Source organism: Anoplophora glabripennis, unplaced genomic scaffold (genome assembly GCF_000390285.2).
Source record: "Anoplophora glabripennis isolate ALB-LARVAE unplaced genomic scaffold, Agla_2.0 scaffold205, whole genome shotgun sequence".
Taxonomy (NCBI): domain Eukaryota; kingdom Metazoa; phylum Arthropoda; class Insecta; order Coleoptera; family Cerambycidae; genus Anoplophora; species Anoplophora glabripennis.
In genome coordinates this window covers 147,007-164,999 of record NW_019416308.1, presented here as the reverse complement: position 1 = coordinate 164,999, position 17,993 = coordinate 147,007, and positions in this window count along the sequence as shown.

Genomic DNA, 17,993 nt, shown 5'->3' with positions numbered 1-17,993 from the left:
CCGTTTTTCTCAAGAATGGCTTTCTGTAGGCGATTTTCTCAAGTGACAACATTTTTTTTTTTAATAAAACGGCCTTATCAATGTTACCGCTCGTTTAAAAAAATACGACCACTGTAAAAGTTTTGACCGCTAAACGGGAGAGGTAACCGGAGAAAACTATCACCCAGTATATCGATTTAACTATATCTTTAAGAAATAATACGCAATAATAGTTCAAATAAATATGTCCACTTTTAACACGATCGTTAAAAGGGTTATGAAGTTATTAATTAAATTAGTTTTATTTTTGACAACTTTGAAGGCTTGTAACTCAATAACCAAAAAGTTTTTATTTAACTTTTTTTCGTAGATCATATTTATTTATTGCCGTGAATATGCAGTCAAACGTTGTCGGTGAAATTTGCGGACACCCTGTATATGCAAAAAGCTGAACTTGGCTACTGATAAGAACTCCGAAATCAGTAGTTTAATAATTTCCGGACCGGTTGTAACAATTTTGTCAGTTCACACTTCTTAAGTCTTAGGGAGACACTCTTCTTCAGTGGAAACTTCTGAAATTATGGAAGAATGATATACGAGTAAAAACTAGAAAAGAATAGCAATCGTGGTGGTTCTGTATGGCATGGCTCAATTATAATTTTCCAGATTTTCACGTGAAGGTACATGAAGGATTTATTGTACGTACAACATTTCGAACACTAGAGAGTAATAATAATTATTGGAACGCATTACGAAGGCGTGTTTCTTCGTAAGTGTATCGTCCTGTGCATTTTCAGTGTAATTTCTTAAAAAAATAAATTAATAGAGATGAAAAACAAAAGAAAGGAATTTAATTCCCAGTCGAAGAGTGTTTAACTTGTATAATTATCTTAGACAATTTTTTCAAATGAAATTCTCCACTGTGGAGAATCCTAAGTGAAACTGTCGAGTTATAAGTTCTAAACAATGGTGGTGGTGAAGTAAAATTTAGTTCTCCTAAAAATGCAAGAGAATGTGTACAAAAACTAACATACCAGAATGGGAACAATTACAAGAAAAATTAAGTGCGGGAAAACGTACTTCCCTGTCCAATGTTATTAAAAAACTTGGATTCAGGTGGAGAAAAACTAAGAACAATCGGTGGGTGCTAATAGAGAAGACTGATTTTCGCGCTATAAGGTTGAACTATCTGAACTAAATTAATTATCATTGGAGCCAAGGTAGGTCAATTGTCTTTTTACATGAAACTTATTCACGCTGGCCATACTAGTTCCAACAGTTGGACAAACAATACCAGTAATAGTTTGCTGTGCTCAACCATATCTAAAAGCAATCGATTAATAACACCCGTTGCACACATGCCAGAACCGGCTAACCGGATCCGGTTACCCGGCAGCAAGGTGTACAGAGTCTTATGGCAGCTTTCACACGTAACGGAAGGAGCTAACGCCGGTCGCCACCACTGCCAGCCCGACTGCCGTGTACCGGCTAACCGACGACCGAAGTGGTGGTAGTGCATAATTTTGTATTGGCGCTTTCACATTTACCAGGTGCTTGCCGGGTTCAGTCGTCCCGTTTCAATGAAAAGAACATGTGTCAATTTTTTTTTAAATATTTGTACGCAACTATGTCGAATGTTTGTACGCTAGAAGTAGATATTGAATTCTTTATATCACTAGTTGAAACTAGACTTGTCCAGTGGGACAAAACTTTACCCTTTTCATATTTTTTGTTTTTTTTATATTTTTTGTGTTTTTTTATTGTGGCGACGTCGGCAGTAGCCAAGTCACATAATTGCAATGCGTCTACGATCCATCTTTTGTCGTGATAAAAATGCAATTGAAACTGATATCGGTCACACCGGTTTGAAAACTAAATTACGTGTGAAAGAGCTAGCCGGATCCGGATAGTCGAATCCGGCTAGCCGGTCTGGCAAGTGTGAAACGGCGCTTACACCCGTTGCACACATGCCGGAACTGGCTAACCAGATCCGGTTACCCGGCAGCAAGGTGTACAGAGTCTTATGGCAGCTTTCACACGTGACGGAAGGAGCTATCCGGCGAACGTCCGCCGGGTTGTAGCCGGTAGCCACCACTGCCAGCCCGGCTGCCGTGTACCGGCTAACCAGCGAGCGACTTGTTAATTTACACCCAAAAAGTATTTAGCTGATAACAGTGACAACTTACAGAAGAGTTAATTGTGACAACTGGCATGACAGCATCACACTTAGTTTTTCTTTGATTGATTGCAATCATATACGTTGTGAGGTGATAAAAGTTTCTAAAAGAACCAGTTTATCTAGTGTGTATTTTTGTATATCGAGTTTTTACGAAATATAAAAGTTATGGCAAAAAATGGCTTGAGGGGTGGTTATTCCAACCCCTTTCGAGGGGTTAAAATTTTCGAAAAATAGATGAAAACTCGCATCTGTATTAGTAAACAACCTGTAAAAAATTTGTTATTTGTACCTCGTTCGGTTTTCAAATTACAGCCAATTTTCATAATTTTTTTTTGGAAACTTTGATGGCCCATATGTCTTCAGGGGTGAAAATTTACTAAGGCGATGTTTTGCAGATCGTGTTCTATTGAAATGTAGATTCACTGGTATCATTTATGCTACTCCATTCAAAAACACCCTGTATATATAGCATTCTTTATATCACCTTTTCATATTTTTTTGATATTTTTCATATTTTTTTTTTATTGCGACGACATCGGCAATAGCCAAGTCACATAATTGCAATGCGTCTACGATTGATCTCTTGTCGTGATAAAAATGCAACTGATACTAATATCGGCCAAACCGGTTTGAAAATTAAATTTCGTGTGAAAGAGCCAGCCGGATCCGGATAGCCGGATCCGGCTAGCCGGTCCGGCAAGTGTGCAACGAGACTTATTGTTCACGCCGGTGGTGAAATGAGTTTTATCCCTGTCTTTGTCTATTCCCATGCCATAGTCCCCAATAGGTCATCTCGTGGCGTGGTGTATGGCGTTTAGTGCTGGACAAGCACTGTTAACATAATCCTGTTATTTTGGTGGAAATCGTGTTTACCTAAATGCAATGGTTTGATTGCAATAATTAAAAACAATAATATATTGAGTCTCGATTAATATTTGATTAAATAAATGAATAGTTAAATTGTTACCTATACTTACTTACTTATCTGTAATGTACAATATAGGTTATGCAATCTATTCGTCAGATCAGTTAACCAATTCATTTAATCGAGACCCAAAACATTGTCACCAAAACAGATTTGAGTAGAAACAACTATTGCAGCTTAGTAGTTTATGACTTTAATACAATGATATTTAAATTAAAATTTAAAAAAATATAAAGTGGAGCAAACCCACTCCAAATATCAATGGATGAAAGCAGCAGCAGCTGGTACGAGAGGTCTCTGGGGCGCCGCTACTCTTGGAAATTTTCATATCACAAAGTTACTCAATAATAGTTAAATTTTAATCATATGTATTAGAGAACGTCAACTTTTAAATGGTTTTGAATACATAAAATAGAGTCAAAAGTCATTCACTTGATAGCAGAAATTCGGATTTGAGTAAAATTCACTCACTTCTGTTGCAATAGTTTCACTCATAAATTCATCATACTAATAGAGTGAAAATTTCACTCAATCGGGTGTGGACAGAAATTGATACATTGTTGAGTAAAATTGAGTGAATCTGAGTGATTTCGTTTTACAGTGTATATGTAAATACAACAGATTAAACCTGAAACTAGCAGGCAAGTATGTGCAATGCACCACAGAATTCGAATTTTTCACACGAATTGTAAAGTGTATTTTACTAATCTCGAAGATGGTCACTCCTAGCGGATAGGTACAATGTGTTCGTGAGTAGGATCCAAAATATTATTTATGTAATCAGTATTCAAATATTAAATATTTTAATTTGACGTAGTCAATATATTCATATATTCACGTATGTATACGAACTTTAGTCATACGAAATGAATGATTATTATTTTAGTATTTTATTAATCTTATCTTAGATTAAGAGGATTCATGAATACTGAGATATACTCGGGAATTATTATGGGTATACATTACATAGTTCATTAATGCAACTATTCTCTTTGAGGCGAAGTATGACGTGTGATTTGCTTATTTTATATGTAGAAAAGATTGTTCTGTTTATTCTCCAAGATTTTTATTCTAAATATTGAGTAGTAGCCTTACGTTTACTCTTTTACATATATATATTAAAACGTTATACAACTTTTAAATCAATTTTAAATCTATCTATTTTGACTGATATTTTCTTTTACCTTGAAATTGTATTAGATTTACTACAACTTTTGCATCACGATATAAGCCTCTTTGTACGACAGCATTTCAAAATTAATCAGTTCAATATTTTATTATTATAACTTATTGAAGAAAAATAAATAGAGTATGATGCACGCTGTTTTCTGGATTCTAGAATAATTTGGAGGGTAACTCAGTATACTGAGCTACAGCACTTAGGCCCCATTGGGCCCCTTGTGCATCCTCCCAACGAGAAATCAGCTCTCCTGGGCCGTCAACCAGCCTATCAAGGAGAAAAAGGTGATGACGTTGCTCAGGGGGATCTCTCTGATGTAAGCCATAGAAAGCCATCATTCTCCTCACACGGGTTCTCTCGTTGACGAGACACCAGTGCACTCACAGAGTACATGGAAAATTGTTTCGTCTTCCTGCTCACACCCTCTACAGAGAGGTTTCACACTTCCTCATATTGTAGAGGTGTTTCCTTAGCCAACAGTATCCGGTCTGAATTCGCGTCACCAGACCAAGGCTTACTCTGGACATAGCCATGTATTTTTTTGCTGTGTCTTTGCTGGGGTAACTCCTTAGCAAATTGACAGCTGTTTATTTCATCCCACCGTGTTCTAAACTCTCTGTGGGTGTTCTCTTTAATCGTTTCAAAAAGTGCTGATAACGAAAGCACACATGAGGGTCCGGGTCCGTATATAATACGACTCGATACCTTCCTAGCTAACTTACCATTACCATTACCATTGTACCGGTCATGTCCCTTAACCTAGCATACCGATACGCTGTTGGTAGCTTGATGGCATTCCCATACCGATCTGGACATTATCTTTCGATTATGCAAGACCAGTACTGATTGTCTACTCTCTGTGTAGATTCTGATACTTTTGCCCGTTATCTGCCTACGGACAAATTCTTTAGCAGCTATGGTTATACCTGCCAGTTCCGCTTGTATTACGGTTGCACATACATCCATAGTCCACTGATATCGGATGTGTATGGATCTGAAATTTTCCTTTATGATACATCAGTGGTTGTTAATTACACCCTCACTGGCGGTCTCCCTCATTTTTTATGAGTACGGTGTAGGGTCTATCAAATACAAAATGAGGAGAAATGCACTCTCTTTTCTTGAGATATTAAATTGGAAAACTGTATAATAATTTTGTCATAAGTGAAAAAACAGAAATAAAATAATATCTATAATTTCCGGAGAAAATTAGCATATCATTTTTTTTATTTTATTTAGTATTTCTGAAAAAATATCGTCTTATTCTGGATATGACAATACAAATTTACACCCGTTGCACATTTGCCGGGACCAGCTAACCGAATCCGTTTACTCGGCCGCAAGGTATACAGTCTTATGGCAGCTTTCACACGTGACGGAAGGAACTGTCCGGTGAACGGCTGCCGGGTTGTAGCCAGTCGTAACCACTGCCAGTCCGACTGCCGTGTACTGGCTAAACAGCCACCGAAGTGGTAGTAGTGAGTAGTTTTGTATTTGTGCTTTCACATTTACCGAGTGCTTGCCGGGTTGTCGTCCAGTTTCATTGAAAAGAACAGGACGTGTCAATTATTTTTTTTAAATATTTGTACGCAACTATGTCGAATGTTTGTTCACTAGAAGTGTATATTGAATTCTTCATATCACTGGTTGATACCAGACCTGTCCAGTAGGATAAATTTTTACCTTTTTCATGTTTTTTGGATATTTTTCATATTTTTTGTTTTTTTTTATTGCGACGACGTCGGCAGTAGCCAGATCACATAATTGCAATGTGTCTACGATCTATTTCTTGTCGTGATAAAAATGCAGCTGAGACTAATATCAGCCAAACCGGTTTGAAAATTAAATTACGTGTGAAAGAGCCAGCCGGATCCAGGTAGCCGGATCCGGCTAGCCGGTCCGGCAAGGTGTGAAACAACGCTTAGGTCTCTGTGCAAGCATAAACCATTGCTGTAATTTTTTTTGAAAAATGTTGTTCTGCTCCTAAACGATATGCAGTATTTTTTTCGCATAAAATGTAGCAAGATTTTCAATTCATCTAAAGAACCTTAAAAACTCTACTTGGGGTAAAATAAATTCCGCGTTTCACCATTCCGATTTTATCAGTTATTTTGTTGCATATATACCAGTTTACTAATATTTAAGCTACAAATCAAATAAGAATATTACCCTGGACACACTGTACAAAAGTGATTATCGAAATGCGATATCTTAATATGAGATATGATATACGCACCTCAAATCTATAATTACTCTCGACTCCCCTCGAAAATGATTTTCCTTTGTTCGTAGTTACATCTGATATTGTTCTAGATCATTAACAGATACATAAGTCTACAACCTCGCTAATTATATCCGCTGGCAATCTAATAGATAGATTCCACTTGTTATCACTCTCTGCACGTTTTCTGCATCATGCGTTTTAATATATACCTATATCTGTGTTCAGGCTCAATTGAATAATTGAATAATCTTGAACAGTGTGTACATAATCACTGAGATTTAACTAGCTTCTGTAGCTAAATCTCGAGTGGATCACGAGGTCTCTCGAGGGTCTAACTTTTCATGTCAATACTACAGCCAGGGCAGATATGTACTTGAAATTGCATGTAGTTGTGCTTCTCGAAGGCACCTGCCCCATTTCAATATAAAGATTTATAAATATTCCACAAACTTATTGTCATTATTTTTTTCATACTGTACTATTATTTAAGTATTAATTTCTGTTAGAGACATATATTATATTGTTTGAAACCGAGCCTCACAGAATAAAATGTATTTTTGAGGTTATTGTACAGTGTGTCCCAGAAGTAACGCAAAAAATTCGTATTTTATTATGTGTTGCGTTTTCACAAAAACGCTAAACCACGTCAATTAGTAAATAGGAATTGTCATTTTGTCACGTTGCTTAAACCTTTTTTGCGCTATGTTTCATAAACTTATGACGTCATCGACAATTTTTTTTTAAATAGCACTACCTAATTTTTTAAGCATAAATGGATAGTCCTTTTGAAGGGAAATACGTCGATATAGGGTTTGGCCTACTTTAATTTGACAGGAGCGAAAAAGAAGCCAATGACTGGAATGGACATGGTTTAAAATAACAACAAAAGTAGGTATCATAATCTGATGCGAGAACAGTGCCACGGCAAAAAATGGGAATTTGTAGATGTTTTGTGTTTTGGTTGATTGTAGGTACGTTTTTATGTATTGATATGTTGGCGTTTTCGGCGATACGACGAACGGCAGTGTGTGGATTTTCAGTGACAGCTAAAAATAACATTTTGCCCATCATTTTCTATCACTGTCGTTGACCTTCCAGATCTAGACAGATCTCTAACATGTCCAGCGTCTTTAAATTTGCGTACTAATGTGCATGCTGTAGACGAAGTTATTGGTTGTTTGGATACTTGGCCTTGAATAAATGACATACTTCATCATAACTACGGATCCTATCTCCGTATCCAACCATAATTAGGATTTCAATTCTTTGTTTCTCATTTAAACACAACACCATCGCAATGTAAAATTATGGTATTTGTAACTGTCACAATGATATGAGGCACTATTGCATTCGCTAACTGTCGTCTTCAAAACAATACCTACATAGCCGCTGTGATCGGGTGTACCTACGAAATCTACATAAAAACATGTACCTACAATCAACAAACACATTTTTTGCTATAGCACTGTTCGCTCATAAGTTTGTGATACCTACTCTTGTTATTAATTCAAACCATGCCCATTCCAATCGTTGGCTTTTTTCGCACCTGTCAAAGTAAAGTAGGCCAAACCCTATATCGACGCATTTCCCTTCAAAAGGGCTATCCATTTATGGTTAAAAAATTAGGTAGTGCTATTTAAAAAAAATGTTGATGACGTCATAGGTTTATGAAAGATAGCGCCAAAAAGGTTTAAGCAACGTGACAAAACGACAATTCCTATTTACTAATTGACGGGTTTTAGCGTTTTTGTGAAAACTCAACACAAAGTAAAATACGAATTTTTTGCGTTACTTCTGGGACGCACTGTATAGAAATTTCTAGTGAAAAAAAGCGCCAGAAGTAGGTACATATTTTTAGTATTATCCTATAATATCTGACAAATTCGCAGCCTTTATCCAAAATAAATAAGTAAAAACACTTGTGAAATGATATGTCATAATTAAAATACGTAATTAATAAAAATGCATCTTTCATACAACCAAAACTAAAAAAAAAAAAATAAATATCGTCCGTCATCGCATTAAAAACAATCCGCACATAAATAAGGAGGATTGGCTTATTGCATCTACGGGAATAACATAAACATAGAATGACAGATGACAGGTGGTTGGGCGAAAGTCATGAAGCGGTAGTATTCTTCTTATCAGCGCAGTTATAAAATGTTTGTTGTTTCGTGATGCGTCGTTTATGTTTGGCACCTTTTATTAATTTCCAATTTTATCCGTACATATTAAGGTTATTATCCACTATTGTGCTATTGTATAATTTAAGAGACACCTCGGATCTGGAAGAATATTCTTCAAAATTCATGGAAACCATTACACAGCCACAAACAAAAAAATGTTTTTAGAGTCTGAAGGTCAGATTATGTCTACCAGGGGTCGCTGAATCCGAATGCGTGATCCATTTAATCACGTCAAGTTTTGCCGATAACCCCATATCACTTCATAACCCAAGCTGTCAAGTCCTATTACACACAACGGTCCTGTAAAAGGAGTTATGCACCCATAACACAATAACCCCATAATTCTATACATTCAACCTCAGACCTCCTAACCCCATAACCGATAACTCCAATAACCATGTTACTCAGTAGTTAGACTTGATCTCTCATCGCGGGACATATCAGGACTCTATAAACAGAATATATTTAACCCTATGATCCTTCAATCCCCTAACCCCATAACCTATAACCATCATAATGCATCATAACCCCATGACTCCAATAACGATGTTACTCAGTAGTTCGATTGTTTGATGTCTATATCTATCGTTATTGGCTCTCAGTTTTATCTTCAGTAGATTCTCCGTCAATAAAAAAAAATAAACTATATTTCGCGTGCACTTACCCAAATCCCTGGGGTCCCTGGATTATGGCTTTCATGCCGTTATGGCAGGCACAGGTGGAAGACTTACGAGACAGGGTTTCGTATGCCCAGAATCGGTGGCTGGTCAGGGTGCGTAAGTGGGCACCGCAAAATAAAGCTTCATTTGGCATGACATTTTTTAAATTGACTGATATTCTAATGGGCGGATATGGGGTTATGGGAATATATGGTTATGGGGTTAGGAGGTTTGAGGTTGAAGGTATAGCATTACCTATGAGGTTATTGTGGGTACACAGCTCCCTTTACAGAACCGTTGTGTGTAATATGACTTGACAGCTTGGGTTTGAGGTGATATGGGGTTATGGGTAAAACGTGACGTGTTGGTGTTAAATGGATTCGGGTTCAGCGACCCCGAAAACATATAAAACATAGTACACATAGTCTGACTTTCAGACTCGAAAAACATTTTTTTGTGTGTGGCTGTGTTATTAATACCTTCTATTAAACTTAAAAACCGAAAGAAATATTAGAAAATAAAATTATTTTTTTATTATTAAAAAGACAAATGAAAATAAAAACGATACATTAATATTTTTTTGTTGAAGATATCTATGTATTTTATCGCTTGCAAAATCCCTGAATAGAATGTTTTTGTTCAAAGCCACATAAATGACTACTTTCCGCTAATATAATTTCAGAAACAAGAAAATACAGCTTTTTCATCTAAGACATTTTATTCTAGATATTCTAGAAAACTATTTAAACGTTAAAGTAAAGTAAAAATGAGATAAAATTAATGCTAGGAGTATTAAATCTGAAAGGCGGGAAATATCCTAGTTGCAACTCTAGGAATATTAAACTGTATAAAGAACTCTTGAATAAATTTGTAAAAATAATATGTCAGCAGATCTTTGGATGCATAATCAAATTCCTTTAATGAATCACTATACCGTAATTTTGAATAGAATATCTTTTATACTTTATCAAAATGTAGGACAAAACTTAGCTGAATATGATCAAGTAGTTTTATACGATCATGGATAAAAATTTTAAATAATCATTATTCAAAAATTGTTTAGTCTTATTAAATATAAACCCAATTATTATCATACACTGGTTGTTAAAATTTATTTATTTGTTTACTTTACAGGATAAGGTAGGGAAAATAGTTTAAAATAATTTAGTATAGCAATTAGTATGTAACTAAAACCACAAAATAAATAAAGTTTAAACAAAAAACAGTAATAAGTAGTTACAAATTTAATGTATTCATTATAAGGAATAAAGGAAATCTTATGTTTGTCATTAAATCCAAAATGGCACAGTTTATTTCCACCTTTATTGAAATATGTAAAAACTATTTTGATTGAAATTTATTATAGTATCTGACTCAGAAGCGTACTAGTTATTGCATTACATATTACCAGCCAACAGATATAATTAAACACAACATATAGAAGAATATATAATATTAGGAATAATTTCTATATACAGACTTGCAATTTTTAATTCCATATTTTGAATCAAAATCATCAATTTGGCATATCTTGAATTGCTTGGAACAATCAACAATTTTAAGTTAGAACATGATCACCGTTCAATTTTATTGTCTGAAGTTATTTATTTGTTGCATAATTTTCGTTTTTTTTTTCTTAATTTTGTGGGTGTTTTGCCACCTGTGAGAAAATTTAAAAATTAGTTAAATAAACCACTACACCAAAATGATCAGTTAAAGGTTATTTTTACAAAAATAGTTTGGCCCAACCATAAAACCTCATATTGAAAACAGCAGAAAAATACAAAATATAGCACAAAAAACACATCACTGTACCGCACACTTCAAAAAGTTGACGTTTTGAAAAACTATCAGATCTGTTTTCGTCTTCAGAACTTTTTTGATTTTCGTTTTAGCTGCTTTGACAGTTTAAATTTATTTGCTTTTTAAGCAGCCAAGTACCTACAAAACATGAAAACACATCACTTTATATCGCACACTTTAAAATGTTATTAATGTTTAAAATGAAAATCTATTTGTTTTCGTTTTCTAAACTTTTTTTTCCTTTCGTGTTAGTTACTGTCAAAGTAACCAAAAAATCTCACTGAAAAAAGGAGACAAATACAAAACACAAAAACACATCACTTTATATCGCGCACTTTAAAAAGTTGTCAGGGTAACTAAAACGAAAAGTAAAAAAAGTCAGAAGCCGTAAACAGACAGACTTTCGAAACAATTTTTTAAAGTGCGCCATATAAAGTGATTGTTTTGTATTTGTCAAAGTAACTAAAACGAAAGTTACTGTCAAAGTAAGTAAAACGAAATACAAAAAGGTTCAAAAGACGAAAACAGATAGATTTTCGAAACGTTAACAACTTTTTAAAGTGTACCATATAAAGTGATGTGTTTTGTATTTGTCAAACTAAAAGCAAAAGTCAAAAAAAGTTCAGAAGACGAAAACATAGATTTTCGAAACATCAACAACTTTTTTGTGTTTTGTATTTGAATGTTTTTTTCAATGTAATATTTTTTGCTTAAGCAAAACTTTTTTAATAAAAACAACCCCTGACTGATTTTGGCGCAAGGGTTTATTTCTCTAGTTTTATAATATTTTCACAGGTGGCAAAATACCCAAAAGAAAAAGAAAAAAAGCTTTCAACTATGCCTTGAAGAGTATCAGTAAAATATTTGATTGCAACATAGAGTAGAAAATTAATTTAATTGTATTGATTGATCTACTTTTAATCAGATATTTCAGTTTATTTTCTCATTGCAGTATGTTTACATTTCTATGCCCAACATTGTAGAATCGTATCATTTATGTGTTCACATCTCATATTATGTCTTAATTGACAATATCCCATCAAGATAATTAGTGTAATAGTTAATTTATTGATAGGTAGTTCGTACTTTCATGCCTATATTCCTTTGAAAACTTATATTTTTAACTTTCTAATAAACTTTCAATCGTAACAACGTAGATATTTCAGAATAAATAGTAGGATTGTGCTCTCTTTGCTCGTTTGGAAGTAAGTATCTTATTAGCAGCTTCATTCCACATCGCCTAATTTCTTAATATACTAAGGTCACATTCCTAAAACAGATTTTAAATGCATTATTCTTGTTAAAAATCCATGTCTTTCTTATTACTTAGGTCGCATTAGTTACGTCGTTATTTTCGGATTGGATTTTCATTTTATTAGTACATTTTCTAGATATTGCTTATTGAAAACAAAACAAAAAACAGCTAATAACAAAAAATAATACACGGTACTTGGTACTTATTGTAGGCACTGATAGAAACTGACAACTAAATCATTTATCGTCCGATAATACATCATTCCCATTGCTGGTTCGTTTCCAAAATTTCGATATGATTTCCTTTCATTATTCTCCCAAGATCGTCCTAAATTATCTCAGATTTGAATTTAAATAATCCAAGTAACCTAAAGAAATTGGTATTTTAAGTTTATGAGCGCAATAATTCCACAGTTGACTATGTTTTGGAGTTAGTAAGAGCTTTGAAACCACGATAGGCTCATTTAGTAATATTTTTTAAATTAATTAATTAATATGCAGGAAATCACATTTTTTTTTTCAAAAAATGATTCATGAAAATGGAGCGGGGAAAAATACGTAGAAGTAATGTTGTGATATCACCTGTTAGCGGCTAGCTCACATACTTAGCTAAATCCTACGAACATCATATATAAACTTTCAAACCAAATTAAAAAAGCCGATCTTGATAACGAAACAAAATAAATTTTTTGAAATACTATAATTGTAGATTTTGGTTAAAAAAAAACTTCATTTAAAAATTAGTATTTTCTGCTGTCATACTGCCCAAAAAAATCATTTACGATTTGTTATATATATATTGGGTTGTTATTTAGTTTTATATTTAAATTTATCCCAAGTGGAAGAAGTAAGTAACACTGAGAACGATTTCCGTGTACGAAATTATTAGATACATTTTTATTATTCACATTATTAGCAGGCAATAAATTATATTCCATAGTTCAGTTTATACTAAGTCCACAGATTTCATATTTGTACCAGACAAAAAGAGTAGATTTTTACTATCGAAACTTCATTTAAAAAAAATGGACTTAGTCTATTTTTGAACTAATCTCTTCAATTGTGCATGATGATAATGATGGTAATGATAATATTTCATTATTTTTTATTTTTCTACTTTTTTTAAAGTGAGATTTTTTGCTAGGGAAAAATAATATGTGATGGACCTTTTGGTGGAAGGATTTCTTTAATTTAGTTTGAAATGTATTTCACAGGCGGCAAATACCCAAAACTAGAGGAAAAACTAAAACTGTGCCTATAAATAACTTGGGACAATAAACAGAAATAACTTCAGAGAGTAGCTAATAGCACATCAAGTTGCATTGCGCGAGTCGAATGGTATGACGTCACAAATGCTCTTCGAGCATTTATGTTTAGTATTAACGTTATTGACCATTATTTATAAGGTTAATTACTTAGGAAACTGTAAAAAGTTATAAATTATATTATTATTACAGATTAAGTCCATATGGTAATGTCTTTAGTAAACATAAAATAGTAACTGTTAATAACCATTATTATTCTGTTTTCAGACAAAAACTGTCTAAAAAGAGAGCATTATAGGTAATATAGAGAAATTTAATATTGATATTTAAGGGTCTATAAAACTTGCATTATAATAGCAACTGTTTCTTCCTTGGTAATATTGACATTGTTAATAAACAAAATTTGACATTTTAATGCAATATAATGTGCAAACTTTTTGAACAAACATTTAGAATTCACGTTGTCTAAATTATAAAACAACAAAAACAGAAAACTTTATAAGAGCAATTCCTTTCTTAATAACAACAATGCATAACGAAACTTTTCTAAATAATATTAAAATTATATATTCGTGTAATTTTGAGTCTATCTCATTATAGGTAGGTACTTATTTGTTGTCTGTATTCTGGCCCAAATATAAATACAACAAATACTTGAGTAACGTAAGGTAACAGTCAATATTCTTTTTTTAGCGATCTTGAGAAACGTGGAGATAAAAATAAAAATATATTGCCATACGTTCAGACGTCAAATGTTGATATTTGTCATTCTCCCTGTGGGTTGATTAAGCTTGGTTGTTATATTCTATCATTTCAACGAGCCTAAAGCGACTTTTTCACTTTTCTCTCATGTTTGGAAACTGAATCAACTTTTCGGTAGCTGTCCAAAAAAAACTAAAATGAAGTAAACTTAATATACTTACAGGGCATTCCATGTCGAACAGTAATGGCAGAGCGTAGTAACCTAGCCGATAACTTATAATTAACAAACACAACAAAATCAAATTAGTTGTTAGCGAGAAAATCAATTTAGAAATTCTTTATGATGACTTATTATTAAGGCCGTCAGAGAGAGAGTCGCAATTCAATGACGTGCCAAGCGGGTTAATCAAGACATGCGTGAGCCGCTGCCTCAGAATGCTTTTCAAGTCCATTCACGTTAGGATACTGTTATTTTGTTATCGTGCGGATGTTACGTAATTAATTTCCTATCCATTGTTGTTTATGGTGGTGTAGTGTAGACAATTTAATTTGTTGCTTTTTAATAAATAATGCGTACGCCTATGTCCCGCGGCTCAGTTCTGGCAGCCCTACTTATTATGTTCACTATGACTTTGGGTGATTTGGACAGAAGTCCTTTATAAATTTTTAACAACAAATAAGCATCTAAATCCAGTTTACCCTACCAAGAATTTATCTTGTGACAATTATATGACTCAAAAAAAAAATACAAAGCAGTTGGAACTATTTTTATTATTATTATTTTTAAAATTTGGAAAATAATTTATTTATGACACTAGAAATAGTTCCCATTCGGTATACATTGCTGGTAACATTATTAAATATACATTTATAGTGACAGTTTTGAACAGATAATTGCAAGACAATTTTACTAAGTGCCGACTCACTTGTTTCACAAGGCCGTCGGCGTCGGCCCATAAGTAATTAATTTTATAGCAGTAAACAACAACAATGATATACTTATTTTAAATTATTTCTATTTTTAGGATGTCTCCAGCCGTCGCATAATTATCATTGTAGTTAATTCATATCCTACAGGTTGTTACGGTTTAAACAACTTTTACACTGCTAGTAAAAATATTCCAAGATATATGTGATCACACTTATGTTGTTCACGAATTATACTTGTGGCATTGTCGAAAGCTTGCACTTGTTCACTATTAACTTAACTGAGCGTAGATCAGACCTCTCACATATTACAATATATACATATAAGACCATTGTGAGGTAAGAAATAAAATAAAGTAGATACCAGAAATAAATCTTAATCAATACCGTGGACAATCGGCATCCAAACACTTCACAACTAAAATGTGAAGATACTCCTTCGTGCCTGAATCAGACGCTCTGTGAGATATCTAAATATTCAAATAATACCTAGTTTACAAATAGTCCATTGAAATGTTACATTTTTTTGGGCTTAGCGTGCAAATGTCAGAGCACGCAATTTAATTTTTTGGATGTCAAGAGGGGGTTAATGTAAAGTTAAATCCATGTTTGTGGGGTCGCAACCCTTGAGCGTCGGCCGCCATCTTGTAAAAAGGGCTATGAATGGTTTTTATACTACTACTTACTATATCGGCCAAACTATTCCTCGCAGAGAAAATTTGTAAATACATTTCTTGTTGCAAATTTAATTCTCTACAAATTTAGTTCCATAACTTTTAGTCGTAGAACCAAAAATAGCAAAGTTATTAACAAAAACATATAATTTGGGAAGAAATTTTTTTTTGGTCGTTATAACTTTTTTTCTGGTCATTTTACCAAAAAATTGCGTCGGAGCATTTTGATAGAGGGGTTTTCAAGGAATAATTTCCAATACAAACTTTTTTCAAATTTTATTTATTAATTTGGGTTTTACAGCGATGCGAAACTTACACTATTCTTCAGTACTAGTAAGTATACATACATTAATATAAATGATTAGGCATAGTTTTCTCTCATTTTTCCATTATTTTTATAAGAAACATTTTAATGATTTATATTGTAATGTTGTTAATTAGTTATTGACTCTTTTCCCCACCCCCTATTTTAACTATCTGGCTTCTAGGTTGTATAATATTTTACCAAATAATCTTAAAAATATAAATGTATATAGCTCTTTTAAGCATAAAGTAAAGCTATGGATTCATGAACAAGGCAGAGAAGTATTTCATAACATCATCAATCAAAAAAATTGAGTTTAGTGTTTTATACATATTTAGGTACATGTCCAAAGAAGTGTTGTATATTATCTATTGATAAATGTATGTAGAAGTGTATTGTTCACTGCATAGTCACGCACAAACGGTAGTAGCCGCTTCAGTGACTTAACTTTTTATACATGTTGGCGATTTTATGTTGTAACGTATTTTGTTCTAAATTTGCCATATACTTTTGTAAATAAACTTATTATTATTATATTATTATTATTAAGGAAAGGGCTCAACTCCTACTGTGCCTAGAAAGGCATGCCACAGTCTGCGAAGTGGATGTGTTGACCATTGAATACTGTGCAAGGGAACTGATAGATAAGGACGTTAAAAATCAACGAAGTGCTATTCTTTGACAGTCAGGCAGGCTAAGCAATGTCAGAATGCTTTGATAGTAACGAACGATGTAACCCTAGGTTAGGTACTTGGGCATAAGAGACATCGGGGTAATAAGAAGGTTAAGAAGGTGGATGAGTTAGCCAGGGCAGGCTGACCTACAGCCTTAAAGAACTGGAACCCTCTTGTGATATTTGGTTAATAAGATACTCATGTAAGACTGAGGCCCAGAAATAGTATCGTTCCTAAGAGAACCACAGAAAAAATTAATGGTGTTACTAATCCAAAGTCGTAGTTCAATAAGAACAACGGTAGGACTACTAAGAAGTCGTTGTAGATCCAAGGAATATCGGAGTAACGTTGGCCCGGAAGAAGACAGCCTATGTAGCTTCCGCGAGGAAGAAGGGGAAACGGCAACTCATCCACTGTGCTAGTACAAAAACAAAAAACTGGAAGTTACCACAAGATTTATACGTAGTTCTATGATTTTTCTCACAATCAGTCTCTTACTTGCATAGTGTCGAATCCACAAAATCCATTTCAATTCATCTTAAATTCAAATCCATAGGTGTTATATTGTCAATTTGAATGCAATAGAATGATTCATGCGCTTGAACTGCCTAGAATTTATATAGGTGGTCCACCATTATACAGGGTGTTCGTTAATTATAACACTAAAATTATCAAGATTTCTCAATTGAGTAGTTGTTTCAAAGACAGTATTTTCACTTTTTTTAATTCACTAATAAACTATTTTTTTGAGTCTATTCATAAATTAGTTTCAAATTATTATTTATTACTTCTCTAGCAATATTCAAGGCAGACGACTTGAATATAATAAAACAGTTGTAGATCCTCAGCATACATGGGTTTATAAATTACAATTTAAAGAAATTCTTGTTAATTCTGCTGAGAATATGTTGAACAAGAGATGTAACAAAAGCCGGGACGCGTAGTCATTTATTTATTAGTTCTCGGAACGGATGGGCCAAAAAGTAAAATATTTCAGTAACACAAATTATCGAAAGTTAAGAGTTTCAAGTAGGTAGCGTCGACTTTCGGGGAAATTT